This window comes from Globicephala melas, chromosome 13 (genome assembly GCF_963455315.2).
Source record: "Globicephala melas chromosome 13, mGloMel1.2, whole genome shotgun sequence".
NCBI lineage: Eukaryota > Metazoa > Chordata > Mammalia > Artiodactyla > Delphinidae > Globicephala > Globicephala melas.
The window spans coordinates 61,796,416-61,807,335 of record NC_083326.1 but is presented as its reverse complement, the minus strand read 5'-3'; the positions used below and the strand labels follow the sequence as shown (position 1 = coordinate 61,807,335).

General features: G+C 43.5%; 1 non-coding gene across 1 annotated transcript; it reads left to right on the top strand.

The window, feature by feature from the left end:
• The first annotated feature begins 1,568 nt into the window (after positions 1–1,568).
• TRNAK-UUU (transfer RNA lysine (anticodon UUU)) lies at positions 1,569–1,641 on the top strand. The gene has a single exon. It is a non-coding gene; the product is annotated as a tRNA-Lys (tRNA).
• The last annotated feature ends 9,279 nt before the right edge of the window (positions 1,642–10,920 follow it).

Below are 10,920 nucleotides of genomic sequence, written 5' to 3'. Positions count from 1 at the left end.
AAATGAAACCAGAGATAATCCTTTGCATTAAATAAAATTCCTGGACCTTATAAATCTGATATAAAATAAATAACCAAGAAACTCAGTGACAAACTCAAAATCCAGGGAAATAATATTTTAGTAATTGTGGCCATGCAGTCATATTTCACAGAGGACATTTGTGTACTTGAGAGCAAACAGTTTCATATTCAGTTTCTCAAATGGACCATTTTTCCCAGTCCTAAAACCAAATATTTGTGCACTGTGTAATCTGCTCTGTCTTACCTAGTCCCGGGGATGACATGACATTAAGTCCTTCCGAAGTAGCTAAGCAAATAAATTCTGAAACCAAAATACTTTGTATTTTAAAAACTATAAAACCTCTAAGCTTTCTTGTCTTAGAACACCGATATGAAGAGGGAAAGAAGTGTATTCAGAGATTACCTTCAGCTACACCTGATGCAAACTGGAACCTGCACCTCTGGTCCTACACTGAGCCATTGGTTTGCACCTTATTTCAGTACTTCTGGGGACAACTTTGCCCTTCAGGAACTCTAAACACAGCTAGGAATGACCCCCTGGCACAATCTGGCCAAACAGGTCCACAGGCAAATGTATAAACCTCTTGAGGTTGATTAGTGTCCCCCCAAATTCATGTCCCTCCCAGACCCCTAATTAGAAATAGAGTCACTGCAGGTGTAATGAGTTAAGCAAAAATGAAGTCACCCTGGAGTAAGTGGGCCCTAATCCAACAAGACTGGTGTTGTTATGAAAAGAGGAGAAGAGACACAGGGGAAGCCATGTGAAGATGGACACAGGCACTGAAGTGACCAGTCTACAAACCAAGGATCACTGAGGGTGGCCAGCCACCACCGCAGGCTGGAAGAGGCAGGGAAACATACTCCCCAGAGCCTTCAGAGAGCACGGCCTTGTGGACAACTGGGTTTCCAACTTCTGCCCCCAGAACTGTGAGAGACAAAATGTCTGTGATCTTAGGCCATCCAGTTTATGATAATTTGTTTTCACAGCTCTAAGAAATGAATGCATAATGTCTGGTTTTTAATTTTTAAAGTTTTGATAAAACTGTATAAGAGGGCTTCCCTGGTGGCGCAGTGGTTAAGAATCCACCTGCCAATGCAGGGAACACGGGTTTGATCCCTGGTCCAGGAAGATCCCACATGCCGCGGAGGAACTAAGCCCGTGCACCACAACTACTGAGCCTGCGCTCTAGAGCCCGTGAGCCCCAACTACTGAGCCCGTGCGCCACAACTACTGAAGTCCGCGCACCTAGAGCCCGTGCTCCGCAACAAGAGAAGCCACCGCAATGAGAAGCCCAGGCGCCGCAACAAAGAGTAGCCCCCGCTCGCCACAACTGGAGAAAGCCTGCGTACAGCAACAAAGACCCAACACAGCCAAAAATAAATAAATAAATATATTAAAAAAAGGAAAAACTATGATACCTTATAGTTCTAGCAGAATTTCATGTAGAAATGTTATGATTTTATTTAAAAAATCATTTTTGAAAATACTTACTTGAAAATAATTGTGTGGGCATTTATTTTTTTAACTTATGCAATAGTTAAGGGAATTCCCTGGAGGTCCAGTTGTTAGGACTCAGTGCTTTTACTGCTGAGGGCCCAGGTTCAATCCCTGGTCAGGGAACTAAGATCCCACAAGCTTCACGGCACAGCACCCTCACAAAAAAAGAAAAGAAACGAAAAGAAATATTTACGTACTACAGAGAAAAGTAGAGAGAATAGTATAAATATATACCCATCAACTAGCTAGATATAAGGATTATTTTTTCCATATTTGCTTTATCTGTTTTTAGTAAAACATTGTGAAATAAATTACATACATCATATATGTGCTGCTAAATACTTCATTATACAATTCTGAAAAAATATAGAAAATGTCCTACACAGCACAGCCCTCGCATATGTACTTGGCGGGGTTGATGGGGCCAAGTCCCATCTCTCAAGTGCGTTACCTGACCAACCCCACACACAGTCATTAGTTCAGGGTGTGGCTCCCGTTTCCGGGCTTTATTAGGCCCCGTGGAGAAGGGGAGCATTTCCACTGGACTTGAGGCCTGGCGGGTGTTGGCCTGGGCTTGCTGGGTTGCCCCACCCCCACTGGAAAGGGTGGGGGGCGCCGAGAGTCCAACACAGCAGAAAGCAGTTAAGAAATAAATGAAGGCGGTTTGGTTAAAAAGGAAAAAAAAATGGAGCGGGACAGAGTCCAGCTGACGTCATTAAATGTGTAGATTGCCTTCCTGTTACTGACTCAAAATTTTCTTTTATTCTCTTAAGCCATTTTGAGCTCTCTGTCATTACACTTACACTCCACTCTGCTATACTCACATGCCAAAGTTAAAATACAGTAAACCCTATCAGTGTCAATCATTCTCTAGAAATCCCTTGGTTGGTCGTACTCGCTGGCGAGTTAAAGACCCCTCCCCTGTGTTTGCCTGAGGGTTTCTATTTGACTGCTTTCCGGCGTCCTGGAGCTCGAGGTGGGTGGGCACAACCTGGCAGCCACCCGCTAGGGAACCTGTCGGCCTGGCTAGTTTCACACCAGGTGTCCCTTGTGTTGGGCCAAACACCAGAGCGAGGGTGGATTGGGGCTTCACTCTTAAGGTGAAGCTTCACAGGCTAAGAATTTTCAGTTGTTCCTCTTCATTGGTGATTGATGGCTCTTTGCATCCAGGCGCACCCGCCCGGGGATGGGCTCTCCTACCCGCTCCCCCCGCAGACTCCCCACCTTGGCGGGAGAAGAGGAAGCCCAGGGAGGAACTCAGGAAGAGAGACGGTGGCCTGCGGCCTGGGGAGGGGAAGAAAGACCCAAAGCGGAGAGGGAGGTGGGTCGGTGCAGCCTGGACGCACAGGGGGTCTGTCCTGGGCTCCAGGGGCTCAGACTCCAGGAGGTGTGAGGTGTGAAGAGTGAGGCCGTTGGCGTGAGGCCTCCCCTGACTCGCCAGAGCCAGGCTTCATGTTTACCCCAAGCCCATCTCCAAACTCCCCTGGAATAAGTGACAGCAGGTCAGGGTCAGAAGGTGAAGAAGATGAGGAGTCCAGGGAAGAAGAAGGAGGACAGACCAGCGGTGGAGACAGAGCCTACGAGGCTACGGTGTGCGTAAGTCCTACTAACCAAGTCTCAAGGGTTTCACTTGCCCCATTTCGCCTGAGTTTACGGTGTTTGGGCTGAGGCTGGACCTCTCTGTGGACTTCGGTCTTTGACAACATTCTTTGTCCACTTGGCTCCTAGGAGCTTCCAAATGATCGGTTTTAACCTTTTTTTAAAACCTCATCAATTTGTGCTTTAATTATATTTGGCTTGTGTTCAAGTTCAGGGCAGTTTCCAGCAGGTGCTGTCAATAAAACCTTAGGGCTAGGGCTGCGTTTTCCTTGTGCCAGTCCAGGGGTCCCAGAGCAGATGTGGACTCTGCCAGACACCTGCGGCCTTTTGCAGAGTCTGTCCTCTGTGTCCTTCATGGACACAGTCACCGAAAAGCAATTCCTGGAAGAAATGTTCTCAAATGCCTGCTGACATTTCCCGCCTCTTGAAAAAGAGCTTCTTGGGATGTGAATTGTCGTGACCACGTTCAGAGTTATTGTATGGCATTGGCTATGGCTGGGCACAGTACACAGAATCTGCTGGACTTGACATCAACGGCAGAGAGTTGATTGAATGGGATTCTGACTGCTTACCAACCAGGCAGGCCATAATTTAGAGTTTTATAAGCAAGCAACCAAAAATCTTTCACAGAACAGTTCCGGAGAGTAATAGAAAATATAAGTGGCTTGAAAATATGATGTCTTACGTCAAATCAGTTTTATAAACAATTGCTCAAAGATTGAAAACCAGTGTTTGGCAGAGAGGTTGACAGAACCGCCTCCATCCTTCCTTTCACTCCTCTAAGAGCAGGGAGGAGGTCTGGTACCATCTAGAAGTTGTGTGCATGTCTCTCCTTAGTGGTTTGTACTTCACTTATTCAACAGCAGGGGTTTTTCTGGGGCCTATCATGTACCCATAAAGCAGCTGAGTTAAATCCTGAGGTGATGCTCACCCTCCAGGACTGATGTGGTTCAGCAGCAACTCAGGGAGGCCCGTGGTCCAGGGCCTCAATATGGGCAGTGGTTGGCAAACACCAGGGAGTTCAGAGGACCACAAGACGGTCCCCAAAGCCTTTGGGAAGCGGGCCACCCCTGAGAGGTGGGCACACCGTCCGCGAGTCAGACGGAGTTGGAGCCTGGCTTGGGGCCTGGGAGGCGGGGAAGCCAGTGAGGGTCCAGGCCTGCATGTGCACAGACGGCCTGGTTGAGGCGGGATGTGGGCCGGGAGAGGACAGAGGCTTGGGTGACACACTTAGGGAGGTACCAGAGATGTTTAGTGTGAGAGTAAGACAGGGACGTTAAAAACTGCGCTGGCCCTGACTGCACCCCGGGCCAATCTTCCTTTCCTGTCGTGCCCCTGCCTTTCCACATACAGTACGCGATACGTTTTTACAGTGCTTCCTGTTCATGGCCTGTTCATCCATGTTAACTCCCAAGAGGGCAGGGGTCTGCAGTGCTGGAACCGTGCCTGGCACATAGTAGGTGCTCACTAAATATTTACTGACTATTACTATTTTCAAACTTGTCTCAACACCAAAAATACCAATTACTGAGAAGTGAAATATTGAAACATAAGAATGAATTTCTCTCTATTGAAATTCATCTGACTTCTAAGAAGGCCGTGATAGAGGAGAAGATGGAGGAGAAGATGGTCTGGTTGGGATGTGCTGGCACGGTGATGCTGGGTGGCCTCATTTTGCACTGAAGGGAGTGGGAATCCCCCCGGGTGGATGAACAGGGTGGGGAGACGCCTCAGCACTGGCTCCCGTCCGGGAGCCACCCATGCTTTTCAACCAAATAAGGCCAGTGCGGATGGGATGGCCACTCCACGTGCCGGACCTGCTTGTGAAAACGGGTCATTCAGCACAGAACCAGACATGCCTGAATGCTCAAAACTGAGTGTGTCACCTTACCTTTACACTCTACATAAGCGTATGTGGGCATGCTCACACAGAAGGACACGTGTTCACACACGTGGGATTTCTACATATAAGACCATGTCATCTGCTAACAGATAATTTTACTTCTTCTTCCCAGTTTGGATACCATTATTTTCTGTTGCCCAATTTCCCTGGTTAGAACTTTCAGGACTATGTTGAATAGAAGTGGCAATAGTGGGCATCCTTGCCTCGTTCCTAATTGTGGAGGAAAAGCTTTTTTTCCCCCTGTTGGGTATGATGTTAGCTGTGAGATTTTCATATATGACCTTCATTATGAAATTACCTTCATTTAGGTAGTTTCCTTATGTTCCTAGTTTCTTGAGTGTTTTTTATCATGAAAGGGTGTTGAATTTTGTCGAGACCTTTTCCTGCATCAATTGAGGTGATCATGTGATTTTTGTATTTTTTGTTAATGTGTTGTATTAACATGTATAGATTTTCTTAAGTTGAACTATCCTTGCATTCCAGGGATAAATCCCACTTTTTCATGGTGTATAATCTTTTTAAAGTGCTAGTATTTTGTTGAGGACTTTTGCATCTATATTCATCAGGGATATTGGTTTATAGTTGTTTTTGTTGTTGTTTTTTTCTTTGTATCTTTGGCTTGGTATCAGAGTAATGCTGGATTCATAAAATGTGTTAGGAAGTGTTTTCTCCTCTTCAAGTTTTGGGAAGAACTTGAGAAGGATTGGTATTAATTTTTCCTTAAATATTTGGTAGAATGCTCCAATGAAGCAGTCAGGTCCTAGGCTTTTCTTTTTTCTTTTTTTAATTTCTTTTTATTTTTGGCTGCATTGAGTCTTCGTTGCTGCACACAGGCTTCCTCTAGTTGCAGCAAGCGGGGGCTACTTTTCATTGCGGTTCACGAGCTTCTCATTGCAGTGGCTTCTCTTGTCGCAGAACATGGGCTCTAGGCACATGGACTTCAGTAGTTGTAGCACACGGGCTCAGTAGCTGCGGTGCTCAGACTTAGTTGCTCTGCGACATGTGGGATCTTCCCAGACCAGGGTTTGAACCCATGTCCCCTGCACTGGCAGGCGGATTCTTTTTTTTTTTTTTTTTTTTTTTGCGGTACGCGGGCCTCTCACTGCTGTGGCCTCTCCCGTTGCAGAGCACAGGCTCCGGACGCGCAGGCTCAGCGGCCATGGCTCACGGGCCCAGCCGCAGATGCTCCCAGACCAGGGCACAAACCCACGTCCCCTGCATTGGCAGGCGGACCCTCAACCACTGCGCCACCAGGGAAGTCCCTGAGCTTTTCTTTGTTGGGTGGTTTTTGATAACTGATTGATTCAACCTTCTTTTGAAATAGGCTTTTCAAATTTTCTATTTCTTCATGGTTCAGTCTTACTAGCTTGTATGTTTCTAGGAATTTATTCATTTCTTCTAGATTATCCAATTTGTTGGCATATAATTGTTCATCATAGTTTCTTATAATCTGTTTCATTCCTGTGGCATCAGCTGTAGTCTCTTTTTCATTTGTGATTTTAGTTATTTGAGTCTTCTTCTCTTTTCTTCTTAGTCTAGCTAAAGTTTTGTCAATTTTGTTTGTCTTTTCAAAAAACCAACTCTTTCATTGACTTTTTTCTATTCTTTATTTTATTTTATCTTTAAATTTATTTATTTATTTATTTGACCACACCACACAGCTTGCAGGATCTTAGTTCCCCAAGCAGGGAGTGAACTGGGCCCTTGGCAGTGAAACTGTAGAGTCCTAACCACTGGACCACCAGGGAATTCCCTATTCTTTATTTTTTTAAAATATATTTTATTTATTTATTGGCTGCATTGGGTCTTCATTGCTGCATGCAGCTTTCTCTAGTTGCAGTGAGCAGGAGCTACTTCTTGTTGCACTGTGCAGGCTTCTCATTACGATGGCTTCTCTTGTTGAGAAGCACAGGCTCTAGGCATGCAAGCTTCAGTAGTTGTGGCATGCGGGCTTCAGTAGTTGTGGCTCGCGGGCTCTAGAGCTCAGGCTCAGTAGTTGTGGTGCACGGGCTTAGTTTCTCCACGGCATGTGGGATCTTCCCGGACTAGGGCTTGAACCCATGTCCCCTGCATTGGCAGGCGGATTCTCAACCACTGCACCATCAGGGAAGCCCCTCCCTATTCTTTATTTCTTCTCTAATATTTGTTGTTTTCTTCTTTCTGCTAACTTTGGGTTAAAGTTGTTCTACTTCCCTGAGGTATAATGTGAGATTGTTGATTTGAGAAATTTCTTCTATTTTAATGTAGGTGTTTACTATTATAAACTTCTTTCTTAGTACTGCATCCCATAAGTTTGCATATGTTGTGCTTTCATTTTCATTTGTCTGAAGATATTTCCTAGTTTCACTTGTCAGTTGTTCTTTGACCCATTCATTGTTCAAAAATATGTTGTTTAATTTCCACTTATTTGTTAATTTTCCAGTTTTTTTTTTTTTTTTTTTTACAGCAACTGATTTATAGTTTCATCCTATATTAGTCAGAAAAGATACTTGGTATGATTTCAATGTTCTTGAATTTGTTAAGACTTTTTTTTTTGGCCTAACGTGATATATCCTGGAGAATATTCCATGTGTACTTGAGAAGAGCATGTATTCTGCTGCTGTTGCGTGGAGTATTCTGCATGTGTCTGTTAGGTACAATCAATCTATAGTGTTTTTCAAGTCCTCTGTTTCCTTACTGGTCTTCTATCTGGTTGTTCTATCCATTATTGAAAATGGAGTATTGATAACTCCTACTATTATTGTGTTATTGTCTATTTCTCTCTTCAATTTTGTCAGTGTTTGCTTTGTATATTTGGGTGCTCTGATGTTGGGAGCATATATATTAATAATTGTTATATTATCCTTGTGTATTGACACTTTTATCTTGTAAAATGTCCTTCTTTTTCTCTAGTGAGAGTTTTTGACTTAAAGTCTGTTTTGTCTGATATTAGTATAGCCACCCCTGCTCTCTTCTGGTTATTATTTATGTGGAATCCTTTCCTATCCTTTCATTTTCAGCCTGTGTGTGTCTTTATATGTAAGGTGAGTCTCTTGTAGACTGTATATAATTGCATTTTTTTTAGTCCATTCAGCCACTCTATGTCTTTTGTTTGGGGAATTTAATACATTTACAATTAATTACTGATAGTGAAGGACTTACTGTTTTAGTCTGTTTGAACTACTATGCAATACCATAAACAAAGTGGCTTATAAACAACAATTTATTTCTCACAGTTCTATAAGCTGGGAAGTCCAAGATCATGGTGTTGGCAGATTTGATGTCTGATGAGCACCTGCTTCCTCATAGATGGTGCCTTCTTGCTGTGCCCTCATGTGGTGGGAAAGGGCAAGCTTGCTCTCTGTAGGCTCTTTTATGAGAGCAGTAATCCCATTCATGAGGGCTCCATCTTCATGACCTAACCACTTCCCACAGGCCCTACCTCCTGATACCATTACTTTGGGGATGAGGATTTCAACATATGACTTTTGGGGGATGGGAACATTCAGATGATAGCAATTACTATTGGCACTTTGTTACTTTGTTAGGCTTTTTTTTTTTGGTCCCTCTTTTCCTCTTGCTGCCTTTCTTTGTGTTTCATTGATTTTTTTGTGTGTGTTGACATGCTTTAATTTTTTCCTCATTTTCTTTTGTATATCTTCTATAGATATTTACTTTGTGGTTACTGTGAGGCTTACATAAGATCTTGTAACAATCTATTCTATTTTGATAACAACTTGAATCTACAAAAACTCCATTCTTTTATATCTCTCCACCTTCACTTTGTTTACATCTTTATATATTATTTATCCATTAACAGTTTTATAGTCATTTTTATGCTTTTATCTTTTAAATTCTATACCAGAATTAAAAGTGCTTTACACACCACCTTTACACCATTACTAGAGTCTGTATTTGTCTATTTAATTTTACCAGAGCGCTTTATATCTTTATATGCTTTCACGTTGCTGTCTAACATCTTTTTGTTTCAACTTGCAGGACTTGCTTTAGCACTTCCTGTAAGTCACATCTAGTGGTGATGAACTCCCTCAGGTTTTGTTCACCAGGGAAAGTCTTTATTTCTTAATTTGTGAAGGACAGTTTTGCTGGATAGCATCCTTTTTTTTTTTAAGTTTTTAAAATTTATTTATTTTATTTATTTTTGGTTGCGTTGGGTCTTCGTTGCTGTGCGTGGGCTTTCTCTAGTTGCAGTGAGCGGGAGCTCCTGTTTGTTGCAGTGCACAGGCTTCTCATTGCAGTGGCTTCTCTTGTTGCAGAGCACAGGCTCTAGGCACACGGGCTTTAGCAGTTGTGGCACGCAGGCTCAGTAGTTGTAGTGCATGGGCTTAGTTGCTCCAAGGCATGTGGGATCTTCCTGAACCAGGGCTTGAACCCGTGTTCCCTGCATTGGCAGGTGGATTCTTAACCACTGCGCCACCAGGGAAGCCTCAGGATAATATCCTTGACTGGCACATTTTTTTTCCTTTCAGCATTTTCAATATATCATCCCACTCCCTTCCGGCCTCTAAGTTTTCTGCTGAGATATCTGCTTATTATCTTACGGGAACTCACTTGTGATGAGTTGCTTTTCTCTTGCTACTTTCAAGATTCTGTCTGTCTTTGATTTTTGACAGTTTTTTGATTAAAAGGTGTCTTAGGTGGGGGCTGTTTAGGTTCATCCTATTTGGAGTCTTTTGAGCTTCTCAAATCCATTTCCTTTCTCAGATTAGAAAAGCCTTTTTTTTTTCTGCAGTGCCACCTGGCATGTGGGATCTTAGTTCCCTGACCAGGGATCAAACCCATTCCCCCTGCATTGGAAGCACAGTCTTAATCACTGGACCAACAGGGAAGTCCCTATTATTATTTTTTTAAATATGCTTTGTCTCTCTTTGCTCCTTCTTGGACTCTCATAATACATATTGGTCCATTTTATGCTGTTTTATAGGTCCCTTAGGCTTTGTCCATTTTTCATCACTTTTTTTTTATACCTCTGACTTGGTTAATTTCAATCATCAGAATTGCTGATTCTTTCTTCTGCCTGATCAAGTCTGCTGTTGAACCCCTCTAGTGAATATTTCAATTTAGTTATTATATTCTTCAGCTCCAGAATTTTTGTATGGTTCTTTTAAAAAATAGTTTCTCTTTGTTGATATTCTCATTTTGTTCGTGCATTGTTCTTAATCCACTTGGTTGTCTGTGCTCTTTTAGATCACTGTGCTTCTTTAAGACAATTAATTTGAATTCTTTGTCATATAATTCATAGATTTCTGTGTCCTTGGGATTGGTTTCTGGAGATTGGTTTCTTTTGTTCTTTTGATTGAGCTATGTTTCTGTTTATTCTTGTGCCTCATGATTTTGTGGTGGTTGTTGAGTTTTATGTATTTGATAAAACAGCCACCTCTCTCAGTCTTCTTACAGGGAAGACCTTCACCAGTTGGGCTAGCTGGGGAGTCTGGGGGCCTCAGAAATCCTTTTTGGAGGACGTAATTTCTCTGGGCTTGTGCATGTAATTTCCCAGTTCGAATTGCAGGTTTCTTTTTCAGGTGCTTGTCATCTCTTGCTCCCTGTGGTGTCCAAGGCTTGTTCTCTGGTGCTGCAGCAGCAAGGTGCCACTCTCCCCTTTGTCCTCAGCAGTCCCCAGGCATCCAAAGTATGCTGTCTCCCCATCAGCATCCTGAGTCAGGTGAGACAGATACTGGTCCCTCAACAGCCCTCTGAGAAGCTGGACTGTTGGACCCACACTTTATTCTTCTCTTTCGCTCCAATTGGGTGCCTTTGGACTGTGTAGAGATGTTACTGGCCTGTCTGTGGCACTGCAGGCTCTCTGGGGCTGCAGCACACCACTCCTGCCACCCCCCAACCCCACCTTTGCTTTCAGTGGCCCCCCTGCATCTAAACTCTGCCAGTTTCATCAGGGCTCC